We start from the raw sequence: 19,214 nt of genomic DNA, 5'->3' as shown, positions 1-19,214 counted from the left end.
CTTCACCAAACTTTCCGACTCCACTTCCAATTTTAAAATGTAAACTTTTCCTTTTGCGCTCTTGTTGAGCGAAATAAGCTTTATTACTTCACACTTTAATTTGCTAATTTTACAATGTCTTCTTACAGTGAATTGGATATTCTTAAAAGCGAATCGTATATTTTTACAGGTGAATCGTATATTTTTACAAATGAGTTGTATATGTTTATAAATGAGTTGTATATGTTTACAAAATCAAAATCTTCTTTGTATTTCTCACCCAATTTTTGCTGCGAAGTCAAAATAAAAAAGCGCAGCTCTCTACTTGAACTGCATTAATCTTTATTCCAATCTGTATTTCTTACATTCAAATCTGTCTTCGGCCGTTTTTTAATTTGAAGTTTCTCTCTAGCGAGAGAATGCCTTAAACAAGAATATTAACTGCTTAAAATTTAATCAGCTATCCCACTTCTGATTTCTGCGAAAACGCATTTTTTTCTTTTTATTCCTAATATTTTTACTAATGAATGTACTGTAGATTGAAATAGATTTCTTCACGGTGTGAATTTATAAGGGTTAATGAAAATGCGTTCAACGACAATACTAACTGCTACAAATTTTTTCAGCTATCCCACTTCTGATTTCTGCGAAAACGCAGTGTACAGAAGACACTTTGTTTGTACTGCACTTTGAGAGTTCACGTTTGATTCTGATCTTTTTTATTAAAATTTAATTTAATGTAGTACATATGTATGTAAAAAAAATAATGGAATCAGACACCTCAGTTTTATTTTAATTTATAAAAGTAGTTTATAAATAACACTTTGTTTAATATTTCCACAAAAAAGTCCCAGAATCGTGTGTTTTTTGTTAACCGTCTTAGGTCCGTTTCGTCAAGTTCGTTCATTCTGTGTGGATGTTGAGGGTTGCATGCGTGAGTTATGTTTAAAAGAAACACTTATTTAGTTTTGTGGTATTCAACTTAGACTCTTTTTTATTTTTATTTTTTTTTTATACAAGTGTTCGCCTTGCTAGTTCGCAACCAACTGCCGACTGCTGGCCAGCCGAAAAACTGTCCGCCTTGCTTCTGATTTTTTCTCTCGTGGCGTCAGCCAGTCGTCTGCGTATGGCGGTTTCTATGTGCGGCACTAATGATCGCTGAGTTTTTTGCATAAGCACATAGACGAAAAATTAGTATTTGCCTGTCGCTTCATTGTTCCAGGAATGTGCGACTTGTTGTACAGCAGAAGGGTCGGGGAAGATATGATAACTCGTGCGCAGGTCAGGTTTTTATTTGTAGTTCTGAAATATCTTAAAAATCCGGCTCGAAATCTGGCTTATTTGGGTACCAATTATTGCTTCAGAACAATCTATCTATTATTGGATATTTGGATACTATTAAAAATTGACTAGGTGTTAAAACGTCTATATCTCTTTCACTATCTGTCGCACTGTCCCATGTACTTATTATATTGTGATATTACATTAGGCTGAAGTACTTCGACATACTTTTTGTCCTTTTTGCAGTATCTTTGAACCGGTAGCATTGGAAATATATTTAGGTGATTGCTAATAACTTTTACACATCTATTATCATTCCATGAGACAACTAGTACTTCACTATTTTTGTCAAATCTATAAGTGAAATAAGTCTGAAACTTGAAAAGAAATTGTCAAAATATAGTTCGTGGTCTTCAGGATTCTCCAGATGATTAACCATTGAAGTTATGACCTTTTCTCCCACACTTGTCAAATCCTTCTCGACAGGATCTCTTTTTCCTTGATACAGTTCAATATTGTAACAAATCCCAGTTTCTCTACAGGCCATAATCCACTGTTTTAACCCAAAACGTATTGGCTTTCCTTTAATAAATTGCTTTAGGAAGTGACCTCCGTAATATCGTACCATCTCATCTCATCATATACAATTGTATCATCTATAGACAATTGTTTTGAAAACACGTTGAGTTTCAAAAAATTTTCTTTGAGTTTTTCTATCAATGGCTTAAGGAAGACTGTTGCCAATGCTATCTGAATATGTCTCGAACGTTCGACGAGTCACTCGCGGACGATGCGTCAATCGTTGAGAATATGAAACAGGAAAAAGGAAGGATATTAGTAAATGAAACCACAAAGTTTGTGTTTAATATAGCAAATTAAAATCTTGGTTCTTTATTAAATCGTGATTACCAAAAAAATTACTTACTGGTTTGTGCTTGTGGTGATGCTGGTTGTGGTGGCCGGTGGACGACGTCTTGCCTCGATTCGCTCTCTAGTAAAAGTACTTCAGGCTCACCAGCAGAATCGCTTGCTAAGTGGGAGTTTTCAACGAAACCATTGCCAGTTGAGTGAAAGCTATTAACAGTTGAGTGAAAACTATTAACAGCTCACTGGCAATGGTTTGTTATATACTCATTAGGGGTGGTAAAAAGAAGTTAGGCGCTGGCCTAAACATACCGGCCCCCTTGCGGTGAGCAACAAAAAAAAATTACATGTCCATCGACCACCACAACGATGTACAAATTTATGGCACAATATGAGTACAGCTAAATAGAAAATAGTTTAAGTTCATTTATTCGTTATTATAATTATATTTTTTAAAATAACAATCCAAAAAACAATACTTATTCTAAATAGGAATGCAAAAAAAAACAATAGAATAAGTTAAAAAAAAAAAAAAACAATACTAAAATAGCTTAATTTAGTACCGGGCCGTACCCGAAAGCACCCAGCCGAATATGGAGCCCTGAGCGAGGAGCTGCCCAAATGTTTGTGGCATGACCTGTTGGGTCATAATGCGGGAGTATACATCCGCGCCGAGCACCAAGCGTATCGGCGACGACTTGTAGAAATTTGGATCCGCCAGCTTGATGTGGGTGTATGGGGCTGCTAGGTCGGAGTCCAACATGGTGGTCGGGCTGATGGGCATATAGTCGTTCATTATCCTTACATGTGTCGATATGCGGGTATTTGTCCCGTGTCTGCCTCGCAGTACTAAAAGGCAGCCGCGTTGACCGCCGATATGCGACTGCTCTAGTTGCAATTCTCTTGCTAGGTCGCGCGCAATTAGCGACGTAGGGGCGCATGCGTCTATGAGCGCCCTGATTAAATGTAGGCGTCCTCTTGCCTCGATCTTTACTACCGCCGTCGGCAAAATGCCTGTCGTTGGCAGCAAGGAATGAGCCACTATGCTGGCTCGATTTGTTAGCCCGGCTCTGAAGAAGCTAGCCCGGTGCAGCTGGAGAGACCTGGTCTCCAGTCTGGCCGGGTTGTGCGCTTGGCGACGGCGTTTGTGCGCGCGACGTTCGTGTTGCAGAAGGGGGCGGAAAGTCCGGGTTTCCGTTTCCCCTCGCTGTGATGGGCGGAAAGGCCGTGTTTCCGCTCCGGTTTCAAGGAGTTCTCCCTCCTCCGGTTCTGGTTGGAGAGGCCTAGTCTCCGTTCCAGGGTCTGATGCATTGATGGAGAGAGCATCATCGGAACTTATTTGTTCGCTCCATGATTGGTTTTGAGGCACTGCGGGGCGGCGACGGGTTTTTTCCCCGAAGTGGAGCATTGTGTGGTGCTTTTCGTTGCAGCGCCGGCACCGTGCGTCGCTGGAGCAGTTCGCTGACCAGTGGTTGACCGCAAGGCAATTTATACAGTATTTACCTATGAGTGCCTCCCGTAGGCGCTCCTCCGGTGTCTTGGCCCGGAAGGACGAGCAGAGCCGCAATGGATGCTTTCCCTTGCACAGCGTGCAAGAAAGCGGGTACCGGTTTGGGTGTAGCGCCGCGGTTTTCTTCAAGGTACTGTAGCGAGTCATCTTCCTGAAATTAATCTGGTTTGCCTGCGTTGGTGTGAAGTGTATTGTGTTCTTTGGTGGCAGGTCACTTTGTGTTAAAAAAAAGAGTTGCAGCGCCTTGTGAATCCCTGTGGGTGGTGTTAAGAAAACTTGCTTGCTGGTTTGCAGCGCCTCGTGAATTCCAATTGTTATGGTGATGAGAAAACTTGCTTGCTGATTTGTGAAATAATACTTGATTAATATCCGGCTCGAAGGACCATGAATATGTCTCGAACGTTCGACGAGTCACTCGCGGACGATGCGTCAATCGTTGAGAATATGAAACAGGAAAAAGGAAGTGTATTAGTAAATGAAACCACAAAGTTTCTGTTTAATATAGCAAATTAAAATCTTGGTTCTTTATTAAATCGTGATTACCAAAAAAATTACTTACTGGTTTGTGCTTGTGGTGATGCTGGTTGTGGTGGCCGGTGGACGACGTTTTGCCTCGATTCGCTCTCTAGTAAAAATACTTCAGGCTCACCAGCAGAATCGCTTGCTAAGTGGGAGTTTTCAACGAAACCATTGCCAGTTGAGTGAAAACTATTAACAGCTAACTGGCAATGGTTTGTTATATACTCACTAGGGGTGGTAAAAAGAAGTTAGGCGCTGGCCTAAACACTATCGTTGTTAGCAAAGTGCAAAAATCTCTTGATTTCAAGGTATCTGTTTTTCGGCATACAGTTTCTTACAATTTGTATATCAACATCATCGTCAGTGCACCAATACATCTTTTGAGATGGTAAACTGTGGTATGATGTAAAAATCAATATGCCTAAAAACTTACGAAAACACTCTGAAGAAAGGGAAAAACCATGAAAATTGTTTTGGTGTGCATAGCGCACACTTTCTTTAACTACGTGTTGGACTAGCACATCGTCAAAAAAAAGAACTCCAAAATCTCGAATGGCTCTTTTTGTTGAAATTTTTCCAGAATACTTGCTTTGCTATTTTCGCAACGTTCAGACGATGAAAAATTTTGACTGTAGGTCGCATCAGTATGAGTCCAACGTGATGATCTAGATTTGTTGGGTGATTTTCTTCGTCCAGCTTTTGTCGTTTTGAAGTTGTACTTGGTGAGAAGGCGATATCTTGTCCTCTTTCCGTAAAGCGAATTTCTACTTCGCCAGTTACGTCCTTCAGTTCTACAACTTCATCGAGAGTGTCTTCATCAACATCTTCGCAATCAGTCAGACTATCAGCATCTGGTGGTAGTTGCACTATATCAATAGTGCTTTCGTCACCCAACTCTACGTCTTCGAGAATTTCTTCTAAAATTCCCTCAATTTCATGAAGTTTTAAAGCTCTTTGGCTGAACATAGCAATTTCAGTCTAAAACGACAAGGGAAAATATTAACACATAGGGACCAATGCTCCCAATTGGGAACATTACAAATTCAACGGTATTAAAAAAATCAAGCAATTTGTTCAATAAAAAACTGTTTATTTTATTTACTTACGTCACAATATAGCACAATAAAGAAGATTACACATGGATTTTATTGTTAAAATAAACATGAACCCGAAGAAAAGAAACATGTACCACTTCCGAAAATATTTGCTTGCTACTGTACACGTGATCATTGGAGATCATCAAGAACAGCTGATTATAAGCATAGGAATGTGAGAATATGTAACTGGTTATCGGCTGTTCGATATATGGGTGATTTTCGATAAAATTTTGTTATTTGTACAAATTCCCAAATGGGAACATTGGACCTAATGGGTTAAGTTCTTACCGCTGGTGTGGGAAAAATAAAGACTTATTTGAGCTGAACAATCTTTCATTCGATATGTCACCAACGCAACGCTTATCGAAGTGTATATTTTCTACACGCTGCTTACCAAAGGTAATATCTTCTACGCATGGCTCATATTCTCTATTTTTTAATTTGCTTTTTTGTTTTTTTTTTTAATCTTTTCATAATGTCAGTGACATCAAAAGATAGATCTTCTATCTCAACATTAAAATATGAATTGTTGTATTGGAGTGTCAATTCGAGGAAATTTCTTTCCATAAATTCTTAAAACGATCTTCATATATTTCAAATTCATCTTCGTCGGCAGGAAGTCTATTATTTCAGCAGTTGGGCTATTTGCCCTTTCTCCTATATTCATCTCTTTAGATACGAGTTCCATTTTGAGCTGCTCCTTTACTCGCTTCCTATCATGCGCGGCTTCGCAATCCTGCCGCAATTTTTCGTATACATGTAGGATGAGACTTATTTATTTGCGATATAACTTTTTTCTATTACAAATTACTACAATATTTAAATTTTACGTTGCAACATAAACATGTTGGTTTGGCTGTCCGTTGTTGAATGACTCGTTTTCTTGTCTTCTAGCGTTATAACGCTTCCAAGAACTCAACGCAAGCGTCCCAACGCTTCTAAGAACTCAACGCAAGCGTCCTAACGCCTCGTTGAGTTCTTTTTCCAGTCCATAGTTGGATTTTGCCTTCGTCGTGTTCAGTAACATAGTCGTGTTCAGTAACCTACACGCGACACCACATACATGTAGGAAAGTGTGATTATATGTGGATAGAGGGATTGCTTTAAAAATGAAACACTTTATTTTAAGTTATTATATAAAATAGTTTATTTAGTATATCAGTTAGAAAACGTAGGTTTAAATACTCAATTGGTTGAATGACCAATGCGCACGTCCGTATCGTGTGGAGTTTCAAAATCAAGTGTCTATATTTCTAACTGTCGCTGTCGGCGTTCATTGCTATTCGTTGAGTCCGTTCATTTAAAGTGTATGTTTAGAGTTGCATGCGTGCGCAGTTCATGGTTGCAATCCCACATATATTTATGTAGGATTGATTCAAAAATTGCTGTTTTCTTAACTACTTATAGTATTTATTTAAAATATGTAAATCGCAAGTATTTCTTTTAATAGTTACTCGTATAATATAATATATGTGTGGAATAGTTATCGCATGCTGCCTTGTTCTAACAGAATACACACATTTGTTAGCAAATCTCTTCCCAATATGTTACGGGCAACAAATTATTTTGTTAGCGCATAGCTTACCTATGTGTTATGGATAACAAAAAGTATTTTACCCGAATATCTGTTTGTGTTATTATTTTGGTCTGATAACCAAAAAAACCTTTAACATATAAGCATGTTAGCAAGAACAAGCAGTAACAACCCATTTGTTACTTCTAGCAAATTTAATTCTTTTAAATAAAATTCAGTTTTTTTTTATTATTTTGTTTTATTTAATAATAAACATTTACTTAAACATAAGTTTAAGGTTATTTCAGTATAAAAATTAAAATTATAACAATTCATATTTTCAAAAGTGATATTAGAAACATTAACTTAAAACTAATATTTACAACTTAAAGCTAAAATATATGTATATGTAATTAATAATAAGAAAACTTATATTAACCCTTAGCCACCTAACGTGTTTTTTAAACACTCTACCACCTAACGTCGGTCAAAGTTAACTTAATTTTAGTGTTTAAAGTATAAATATAATAATAAAACACGCAAAACCCGCACATCAACTCTTTTGTACCTTTTATTTAATATTAACAAAAAATTAACTTAAAAGAAGTTTCATACTTCAATAACATTTTTTATTCATTGTTATACGAATTTTGTAAGAAAACGTAGAATCACTGTGACCGGCGTTAGGTGGCTAAGGGTTAATTTAGCCTTAAGTTTATGTTTTTTGTTAAAAACGATTGTGGCTTAAAGTCACAAATCTCCAGAGCTCCCCACAGATAGTGTTTTTGTCCTTGTCAGGAATTATTTCTAAAATAAAAAGTTATAAGTTAAGGAATTCAAATATATATCAGTAAAAAGACTTACCAAAAACTTACCCTACGCACTTTAGCTTTAGTAGGGATTCCTTCTCCTTGCGCCTCTCTAAATTGTAGTGGTATATTAGATCGCCAGAAAACACACTGTCCACACTGTCTTTTGCGCCCTTTGATTTCAATATTAGCCGCATCTGTAAAAAAAAAAAAACAAATTACAGTAAATTAAAATACAATCGCATAATATTTAAAAACGAAATATTTACCATAGCATCAGTGCTTTCCTTTTGTGAAAGATTGTCTTGCACGAAGCGCACGTGCGTTGCGGCGATGGTGACGGTATCACAATTTGTGATGATTCAATTCAATGCTTATCTTTTTCTCCAAGCTTTTTCGTTTTCTCTATATAAAAGAAATTAATAATATATATACATATATGTATATAATAGAAATTAATTATAAAATATCAAATTCCCAAGCAACGAACTTACCTCTTTAAAATCCAAAATAAAGTGCGCTTTTCGTTTTCTTCTTCTTGAAAAATTAGGTATTCGTCTTTCCTATTCAACAAGTTAACATTACCATATGTTTAGAATGTCGATAGTTGTTCTCTATCTTACTTACGTATTCTCCCATGAAATTGAAAATTGCAGAAAATGTAACACTGTTAGTGAACAGCTGGAAATGTTTCAATGAGTTTGTGCAATCTGTGCAGCGCACCGTCCTTCAGGTCTCCTTGATGGTCTCTTCCTAACGGTGATGTCGCCTTCCTTTCTGTAGCTTAATAATACTCCAACTGAACTCCTACGTTGATTCTTTTATACTGCATTTGAGCAGTGGCGTGATCCAAAGTCAAAGATCTGATTTCGTTTGACGCCGTTTTTCTTAAATACGATCATTTTAACGACGCGTAAAGTACGGTGTACTTCAATCGATGATAATGCTATACCAAATTCCTGCCGCAGCGCTAGTTTTAGTGAACTCCAACTGCTTATTCCTCTCTGGCTTCTTATAAAAATCTTTGCCGCACCCTTCAACAGTTGTTTTGCGTAGATGACTGCTGATGCGCTTGCCTCAAAATCCTCAAGCCATTGTTCGAAACTTGGACGACCTGTTCCTTTAAACGAAGTCATTGAGTCCTCAACATCTCGGAGAGTAAAGTTGTGGTATTCGACTCTAACCTCACGCACACTTCGTTGGCTTGCTACCTCATCCACATCAGTTTAGGAACCGTCACTCACAGTCAGGCCGAAATGTTCCATCAGTCTGTCTTGTAGTGTCGCTTTCCGTCCAATAGTCGATAGCCCTAAATCTCCTAACCTTTCCTTCAGACTCCTTTATTAAACGAATTTTATTATAATATTCGTTTTAATCTTTCGCATACAGTTTCGAAATAAAATATTTTCTATAACTCGAATTTTATTACAATATTCGCATATAACTTTCTTATATATTTATATATCTCACGTAAGAATTTTTAAAAAAGTATTTTCACCAATAAAAGTTTGTTGCGATATTCGCCATAAAGTTTCACAAATTTTTCACAAAAATATTCAATAACTTATTTTACGTTATTCAAAAACTGTACAATTGTATATAAAAAGACTTAGCTGTTTCTCCATTGAAATGTAACGCCACCTCCAACGATGAACTGTACTTTACCGTACGCACTGTATAAGTGAATAAAAATCTTAAACTTTTTATTAATATTAATTTAATTTATTAATCACATATACTGGTGTCGCTAAGTACTTCTCGTAGTACGATCTTCGTGATCCAATTGCAACGCTATTCTAATTAGAAAAACCTCCAACAAGAATAGTCATACCGCTTACTCAGTCTCCTGTGTTATTCGCAACTGTGGTTACTTATTCAATTCCAATAAGAATCAGGTGATCGTACCTTGCTCTTCCAGAGTAACTCAGAAGTTACGTTATCCGACTCTGCTCAACATACCAGTCAAAGAACTCTCTCACTTGTTAACCGCAAATGTTAAACTTCATTATTAGCTTAAGAATAAAGTTACTTGTTGGCTCTACGTTGTCATACAGACAGATCGCTCTCCCAACAATCAACTTACTTTTGTTTTGCGAGTGTTGGCGATGCTGTTAGGTGTTAGTGAAGAACAGAAATGATTACGAGGGTGCCCGCTGGACTATTGTGGCTTAACTTATATACCCGCCGTTACTGCTGCTGCTGCTGCTGTTACTGACGCTGATGCTGCTGCTACTTCACCGACGCTGCCTTGTTGCTAGCGCTCCAAGCTGTACCACTCCTCCGTTATGCGGATTGAGTACCGCAATTTTCGTACACCACGGACCATTTGTATGAACGCGTTTAGAATATCACAAATTTTCACTTTAAATCGCACTTTAATCCTTTTTCTGACACCACTTGTTGGATTGATTTAAAAATTGATAATTGATTCAAAATCTTATGTGGAGTGGTCCGTAGTTGCCGTAGTTGTCGCGAATTATGAAAATACGGTTGAATTAAAAGAACAGGCTTAAGCTATTAACTCTTCCTTTATTGAAATGAATCTTAATACTGATTTTACAATAATTTCGTTCTTTAAATGAAACCTACAATATTGATCAAAATAAGCAAATGTAAACAAAATCATATACTGATAAATGAAATTTGAGCCACAATGTTTAAATTTGTTTACATTTCAAGTATCGTTGTTTAATTTTTATGAAGCAATTTATCAGAAATTACATATTTTTCGTTTGAATAAAAAACTCCGGCTAATTTTCCGTACTGTGTGGCTTGCCGTTCAGTTTATTAATAATTATTTTATTCTAAACGGTGAACTAATAAGGAAAAATTGCGAGTAAGATATAGTAAGACGACAATTCCATTTTCCCATATAAAAGTTGACCACTTACTTACTTACTTACATTTGACGGTATTTGCACTCTCAGTTCCACTCGAATTGAAGTCCTTTGAATATAATATTAACTTTGCTCACAACATCGTGTATTTAATCGTGTATTTAAATTTAAAAATATAAAAATTAATATGTGGACATGTTTGATGGGTGCCAACCTTACAGTGTTACCAACTCTCAAAAATATTTTTATTATAATTACTAGCTGACCTGGCGAACTTCGCACCGCCTAATTATTGGAGGCATATTTAGTAACTCACAAACACACGACACAATTCTTTTTTAATTTTATTGAAATTTGTTGCTTTTAGATTTTTAAGAATATATTAAAATAAATGTCCACTGCTGTACATATATACAGTTAATTAATATACAGTCCCTGGCCAATTTATTAGACGCACTATTGATTTTTATGCAGATCTCAGTTATCAGCTCGTAGTGTTCCATATTTGAATAGTTATTACCTATTCTTTTAACTGATATATATAGTTTACTTTTTTTAAATGTTTAGAATGTAAATAAAACTATATATTAAATGGAAATATATTTTTTATTAATTTTCAAAACAGAATATGGAAATACTACTTATAAACTTCAGTACTTTGTAGTTCCACCTTTTGCAGCTATGACAGCTTGAATCCGGCGCGGCATGCTGTCGATGCAAGACTGGACCGTCTCCTGCATTTGAGGATGATGATTCCACACATGAATGATTTTTTCCAAGCGCTGTGTTTTTGTTGTGATGAGCTCTTTAGCCACCTCCCTTTTCATGAGCTCCCACACATTTTCTATGGGATTCATGTCGGGACTGTTGCCAGGCCAATCCAACAAGGGGATATTTTCTTGTTGCAAATAACTTTTAATAGATTTGGCAGTGTGGCAAGGAGCACCATCTTGCTTAAAAATGAATGGTTCCCCATTTGGAAACCATTCTCTGACCTGTGGCAGCAGTCGAGTTCTCAAGACTTCCTTGTACTGATCTTGTCTCATGATGCCTTTCACAACGTACAGACGCCCTGTGCCCTTGCCGCTGATGACAGACCAAATCATGATCTTTGTGGGGTGCTTAACAGTCTGAACGATGCAGTCTGGATTAAATTTTTCACCTTTACGACGACGCACAAATTGAGCTTTGTTGGCTAAGATTTCAAAGGTGCTTTCGTCACTGAAGCAGACCTGTAAAATTCACAAAAAATATTAAAAATAAGGCAATTCTGAATTCTATTTATTAAATATGTATGTATATATATTATTAATAATATAATTCAGCATAAATTACCGATCTCCAGAAAGCGACATCCTTGTCACGCCACTGTTTAGCCCAGGCCTGTCGGCAGGCCTTAAAACCTAAGTCATTTAATTTTCTGCGAACAGTACACTCAGAAGCATTTATCTGAGCATCTTCCAACTGCGATTTAATCGATTTGGTGGTAGCAAATCTATTTTCTGTGCAAATTTTCTTAAGACATCTTTCTGACCTTGGGGTAAAAATCGGTTTTCGGCCGCATTTGGTTTTTCTTTTCGGACTCAAATCTTCACATGATTCAACTTTTTTCTTAATACGTCGCACACTAGCTTCAGACAGCTTCAATCTTCGTGAAATATCACGGTTTGAAAACAGTTTTGTATTAATGAGAGCCTTGACTTCGGCTTTTTTGCGTGGTGAAAGGTCCCCCACTTTACCCATCTTAAAAGATAAGAAAACGAAAAAAAAATCACGTTAATAACTTTTCTTAACAAAATAAACATCCGAAAAGTCAAAAGTTAAAATAAATGTCCACTGCTGTACATATATACAGTTAATTAATATATGTAGTGCTTTCTAGTAGACAATACTTTTAGTTTTTTTTTGCGGTGCGTAAATAAATAAGGATGTTGGTTTTCCGACACGCAAACACGCAACGTATAATTGCCCATGTGCGAAACAGGAAAACTCTAAGTTTATTCCGCAAACTTGCAACGATTGGCCTTGCGATTTATTTATGGTCATCGCAAAAGCTAGACGCACGGGAAATTGCAACCTTTTAAATTCAAATGGCAAATCCGTTGTAATCATAGGTATTCGTGGGATTAAGACATCCTCTCCTTTGTATTTTCCTTTGATTATTTTAGCTGCGATGATGTTATTCATGAGTTTCTTCACAACCAATCTCGTTCCATTGCAAAGTCGAGGTTGATTAATATTACGCAGCATGATGACAACTGACCCTACTTTTAATTTCAAATTATGTGGTGGTAGTCCTGGCAAGTCCAATGAATTTAAAAATTCTGTAGGATAGTTGACTACGTCATCCTGATTTGTAGCCATATCAGCTGATTTGTACGTAAACAACTCTCCTGGAAGGAAATTCTGAATGGTAGCATTGAGATCATCGACATCTTTGTTTTTTGCTGCCAATATTGCTCATTCACTTAGCCAATCGTGGTTATTATATTGTTGTTTAATGTCCGGAAAAACACGCTGAATAAGCTCCTCTTTCGATTCTGTGAAGTGACAGAAATCTGTGGGAAAAGTCATTAATCCGGTCGAGCTGTCAACTGCGACCTTACCATTGCCAATATCCAGCAACTGCTTCGAAAACACAGTCGCAGTTTGATCTTGTCTTAACCCTAGAACACACACCCGTGTACAAACTTTCATATTTGAAGTATTGTAACTTTTGAACCGCTATACCTCTATACCGCTAACGTAAACACACACCCGGGATACGTTTGTACCCCAATAGTAAAAATCCTCATAATAATAAAAAAAAAAAAACATTTTTTATATTATTTTTTTATTTGAAAAATTAAAAATATTCATTTCACACATATTATTGACTTTTATTATAAAAATGCATCTTATATCTAAGGAAAATCATGGCAAATAGAGCAATTTGTTGATGTGACCGAATGTTCAAGACACATTGGCTTCTTACATTTGGCGCACAGCTTTCTGGTTTTTCTACGGCGTTTTTCGTCTTGTGCGTTACATAAATAGCAAGATCCGGACACAGGTTTTGGCGTGCGCGCTGCGGCAGATGTTGATGCTGCTGTTGACACCATTGCTTCCACCGGTCGGTTGAAATATGCTTCAATAGCAATTTTAGTCGAAAAATTTCGCGTCACTTGACGATTTATGGCTCTGGCTTCAATAATGGGCATACACAATGCTTCAGCCAAGCTGCGCAGGATCTGCTTACGCTTGTTGTTTGTTCTCTAAGGCAACATAGGGTTATTCAAATCGTAGACAACGTAGGCTGCAAGAGCTGTAATGTGTCCAACATGTTGAAGAACATCGCTAGTGGCCATCGTTTTGTTTGTCTTTGTGTTGGATATTCCGCAAACATTTGGTCCATTCGATCAACACCACCTTTGGTACGATTATAATATTCAATTATTTCAGGTTTTTAGCATCATTATGCATGGTCGAAAGCAAAATTACTGCTTTATTTTTTTTGGGAACATAAGAGCACATTGTCACATTATTTTTGAAGCCAAATGTCGTTGAACCAATTGTCCTGTTTTTGTTCTGCTTGAGGAATATATGATTTGTATTTGCGCAAAGTTCCAACGATCGTGAGTTTCCAGGTGAGAAGCAGTTCTGCAACTGGCAAGGTCGTAAACAAATTGTCCATTGTAATGTTTCGGCCACTTTCTTGGTATTTGGCAGACAAATCCTTCACCACTCGTTCGCCTTGGTTCGTTTCCGTACCAGTTTCAGCTTGGCCGGTATATATTTGTCCATGCAGTGGATATGCATTTGTGACATCGCAAATCCACCAAATCTTGACACCATATTTAGCAGGTTTTGACGGTATGTACTGCGTAAACCGTGTGCGTCCACGGTAAGGAAATATTTGTTCATCAATCGTGAAGCATGAGCTGGGCTTGTAATGTGCAGCAAGATTATTGTTCATCATCGTCCACAACTCACTGATCGGTGTTGCTTTTTCAGTTAGTAAGCGTGTTGCACGAGTGTTTTTATCGTCAAATCTTAGGAACCGCAATATCGAACAGAAACGGTTGACTCCCATTGTGGCGCGATATAAAGGATAGTTTTTGACGCTCCATCAATCTCGAACATGTTCTCCATTGCTATGGTTCGCACCAGTAATAATAAGTATGCCAAAAAAATGCATACAGCTCTGTTATTGACACAGGCGTCCATGACTTAGGAGTTGTGTTTGGATGCGCATTGTTGTGAGCATTATAAGTTTCTTTTGCTAACTTATTTGTGTGGCGCATAATTATATCAGCCATTTCAACGTTCATGAAACATTTGAATGTTTGCTCTATTGACAACATTTCAGTGCACCTAGCTGGTCCAGAACGTTCTCTTATAATATTTTGTGTGAGTACCTGACGACTTACATTTGGTTCTTTCACCCACTCAGTACCATCACGTGCCACAAATTTTTCGGCACTAGCAGGAAATTCATTATTTTCTTCTTCTACTACTTTTCATCTTCATAGTCCGCATAATCAGGTAATACTTCTGCGGCACTTTGCGAAACTTCAGCATCGTCATCAGCAATTTCAATGTCATTGATTTGAATTTCTTCTTCATCTTCTGAGTCGAAAGTCATAGGGAGCGTCATCGTCACAAATTTCATCAAATAAAGATTGTATATATGATTCTCGCTGTTCCTCAGTTAGCCTGCATAATAAAAAAAATTAGTATATGTTTACATTGTTGCTTATTTTACATTTTTTACCTTCTATATGCTGCGATAAATATTCGTTTCTTCTTGAAGTCATTTCGTATCCAGTTATTTATAGTTTCAGTTATATTTATTTTCACTTCTTACACTTTTGAGCACCAAAACAATAATGAAAATATCAACAGGCAGCATTTATAACAACACCTCGTGTGAAAACAACCCTTGCAGCTGCATATAAAATACAAAAACCAGTTATACCAGTGTATTTGCTGCCTACGTACCCTAGTAATGCAAAGCAATTGTTCTGTAACATCTCTATTATATTTTCTTCAGCTGTCTGCCCAGTTACATTAACAATAATAGGCTATTTTTACTTCACCCGCCTTAGCTGCAATTTTTGTATCTTATGAGTTGGAAGCTGAGGTAAACATTGATGTCAGTTTTTGTTGTTTTTGTAACTTCAACTATTCTTCGCGTGTTTGGTTGAATCTTTGTGTCGTAGCAGTTCGTGTATACCACATTTTCTGTCGCAATTACACGCAGAACAAAAGAAATAAGTCTCACCTTTAGTGCTTTTCTTTAACCAGCATTTGAACCTATCACCTTTTAACCACGAATTTACGATTTTCTGTTCATATTTCACATTTTTCTTCTTAGGAGGACTTTTTCCAATCGATGAATCACTACTCATTTTATCAAAAACTTTGTAATTATTATTTTTTCAAAATAGACGCCGCAATTCAAAGAAACTGTTCAAGGTGTTGTGACTTGTGACTATAAAACAATACCTACGCAATACAATAGGCGGTGTAAGCTACACGGTCGGTGTAGCTGTTATTCATAAATAGGGATTTCCCCGTGCATAAAAATATAAAGAAGATACTGCCATCTAGTGTAGGGTTGCCATAACTCTGACTCCGCTCATGAGGACACTTTACCCAAAAATTTCCCACTTATAAAAAAAAACCAAAAATTAACAGTTCACTTAAACATGTATTTGTTGGGTTAACATTATGTTTTTCCATACTTTACACTGATTGTATATGGCGAATATACTTGCCCACGCCACAGTCAACTTGAGAATGCCGCCAACAATTTTAGCATACCGAGAATGCCATTCAGAAAATGTTGCACGAACATACTTGTGTCTTTGTCTTTCGCAGTGGCTCAAGCATACACGCACAACAGTCGTAGTGCGTATCTTTCTTTCAAACCTTCAATCTCACGCAACGTCTTCTTCTCATATTCGCATCGAACTATTCTGACCATCTGGCGAATAGATGGAATAAAGCGTACCAACAAACGACCGTTAGAATACAGAAATGAGAATTGTCATGTGGCACATGTGTTTGATTTGAGTCTTATACACTGGTTACCATAAGTTAAGATCCGACATATTCGAAAAAAAGACTATTCATTTTAACATAATAAGTCTTAGTATTTCTCTGAACTTTGAACTTTGCGCAAAACTTCAGTTTTTCTTTGATATGGTTGTCATATTAAAATTAAACTTACATTGAATGATACATTCTAATGTATCAATATTTAAAGAATTTCTTTCTTTGGTCCATTGTGAACTTATTAATGAAAAAATACGTTCTACGTAAGCATTATGACTGGGCATTGCGTATAAATATTGTACTATCTTTAACAAATTTTCTTTTCGCTCCTTTTCAGAAGTTTTTTTTTTTTTTAAATATAACCATTTTTTGATTGTATCCTTATCTTTTAGATATTCTTTATTTATCTCTCAAAATGACTTAAGATAAGAAACTTCTTGGAAGGATTCATCAGACAAAATAATATTTTTTTCTTGTAAATAAGTTATCGTTTTTTGAACGTCAGTCCATTCAGGTATATTTTTTAATGTCATCCAATTAAAAATTGCATACTTTTTTAAGGGGACCACCCAATCCTCTAAGTAGTTAATTGAAGTCGTAAAAAAATTTTAACGTCATTTTCAAAATCAGAAATTTTATCATTCAAACATCTGTTCTTTAAATTATTCAAAACTGTGTTTAAATTCCAATAAAATTGTTTTCACATCTGTCTTTCATATCACATATAGTTTCACTTAATTGAACTTCCATAACTGAAATATTTCGCTTTTCAATTTTTTTGATTTGTTTTTCAATTACAAATGCTTGGCTGTGTATGAATGTGAAATATATGTAGTTCTGGTAACGGATTTTTAAAAAAGTCAGTAATTACTTTCGCTGCTCCTTTTTCAACCTCAAAGAATTCTTTGAGCGGTATCCAAAGCTGTAATATACGCTCTATTGCAGGCAAAAGTGACAACCACCGACTTCTTGTCTGGGAGAGTATTTCGTTAAATATTACCTGTGCGTTTTCACAAAACTGTTTCAATCGTTCAGTTCTAACCGTGAAGATGCAGAAATATTTATGTAGATTTTAGTTTATTTGAATGTAGCTTTTAGTTTATTCGAATGTAGCTTTAAGTTTATTTGAACAAGAAAATGTATTTTAATAAAAATTGAACGAAAAATTCAAAAATAACAAGGCTTCTTTTTAATGCTCGATTAGTCGCGCTCGCCGTCTCGTCTACTACTCGTCGTCCTCAATTCAGTGAGATGATGCAACAGCTCGCTCAGTCAGCTCGCTCAGGATAGAGTTGCCATCCCACATTTCTATATCTTCAAAACAACAGATTCAATGTCAATTGACAGTACATCTGTAGAACGTGAAATAGTGTTGTGGAGGATATAAGCATAACAACCAATGCCCTCTATTTCTCGACCCAATTCGGATTTCAACTTGTAAAAAACGTTAGTTACGCCATTCCTTTGTCTGCTCCCAAAATTCGCGTTTGTGTTGTCTGCACCAAAAGCCGTAAGATTTTTTAGTGGAATATCAGCTGTTTTTAGTGCATTGATGCAGTATGTTGTTATTGTTTCGGATGTTTCATTTGGCAATGACTATATTTTTAATAATTTTATTTCTAACCCTTTCTCCGTAAAATAATGAATCTCAGGGGGAACATTTTCTGTGCTTTGTGATTGCTCGAATCGGTAGATATTCCTGAATGATTGATGATGATTTACAATTCTGTAGGCGCTTGTGATTCCAGCAACCTTTATCAAATGCTCAAGTTGTGTATTCTTCTTAACCATAAAAGAACTAATATCTTTTGAACATGAAGCAATTGTTATTTTTGAAAGATGTCTAGCACTTTTTACATGATCTTGAATGCTTGACTTTCCACCATTTGCAATGTTAATGTCAAATCCACATATCGTGCAATACGCAGTGTCATCAGTTTTTCCTTTTTTCATATACGACCATTCAGCTGTGTAGGTGTCTAAAAATTTGCACTTTCTTTTTGGCATTTGCTACAGAAGAATGAAATAACATTTAAATGAAATTTATTAAACGGAAAATGGAAAAACTTACGAGCAATACAAATCCACGTTCACCAGCAATACATAAATCATATGTTAAATATGATAGAGAAGAAACAAATTTTATTATCGATTTTCGATTAAACTAGCGATGAACATTTTTTCATAATAGCGGATTTACACTTGTCAAGTACTTGAAAGCAACTCTGCTCGCATAGAATGAGAGGGGTGAGAAGCAGGGGAAATTTCTCTTATTTTCAAGTACTTGACAAGTGTGAATCCGCTCTAACAATAATCTGGAAAAAAGAAAAGTTTTTTTTTCATTTTATTTATTCACATACATGACAATTTGACAGTAGACCAGGACAATTCGTGCAAAACCAGGACAAATCCTGGTAAACCAGGACGTATGGCAGCCCTACTCTACTGTGGTAGTCCATATTACACTCAACATGTGGTGGCGATATAACTGAGTTTATTTTCAATCTGAACTATATTTATTAAACTATAACCATTCAAAATTAGCAAAAAATATTTATTTAACACACATTATTTGTCAATTTATTCGTTCCACAATAAATTTTAAATAAAAAAGTAAAATTCGCTTACGCACATATAATTATCAGCAACCACTATTTTATTGCTCAAATATCCGCACTTGCTGAACGGTAAATACAAACTGAGGAAACTTGCGCGAATAGACGAAGAAATCAAACGACTCCATCAAAACTGGATGGAAGAGTTAAA

At 36.2% G+C, this 19,214-nt stretch overlaps 1 protein-coding gene and 1 long non-coding RNA gene across 6 annotated transcripts in view; one reads left to right on the top strand and one right to left on the bottom strand.

The window, feature by feature from the left end:
• The window catches only part of LOC105231382 (poly(A) RNA polymerase gld-2 homolog B), a 108,639-nt gene that overhangs the window by 14,190 nt on the left and 75,235 nt on the right, over positions 1-19,214 (top strand). The window lies entirely within an intron of this gene.
• LOC125778268 (uncharacterized) lies at positions 7,204-8,300 on the bottom strand. 2 transcript variants are annotated; one of them, XR_007422591.1, is made up of 4 exons: positions 8,067-8,300; positions 7,842-7,977; positions 7,628-7,769; positions 7,204-7,570 (listed from the first exon to the last, which is right to left on the bottom strand). It is a non-coding gene; the product is annotated as an uncharacterized LOC125778268 (long non-coding RNA). The 2 variants fall into 2 exon arrangements; XR_007422592.1 differs by having other exon boundaries at positions 7,842-8,300.

Source organism: Bactrocera dorsalis, chromosome 4 (assembly GCF_023373825.1).
Source record: "Bactrocera dorsalis isolate Fly_Bdor chromosome 4, ASM2337382v1, whole genome shotgun sequence".
Taxonomy (NCBI): domain Eukaryota; kingdom Metazoa; phylum Arthropoda; class Insecta; order Diptera; family Tephritidae; genus Bactrocera; species Bactrocera dorsalis.
The sequence above is the reverse complement of the archived record's forward strand: the minus strand, read 5'-3'. Positions and strand labels throughout refer to the sequence as shown.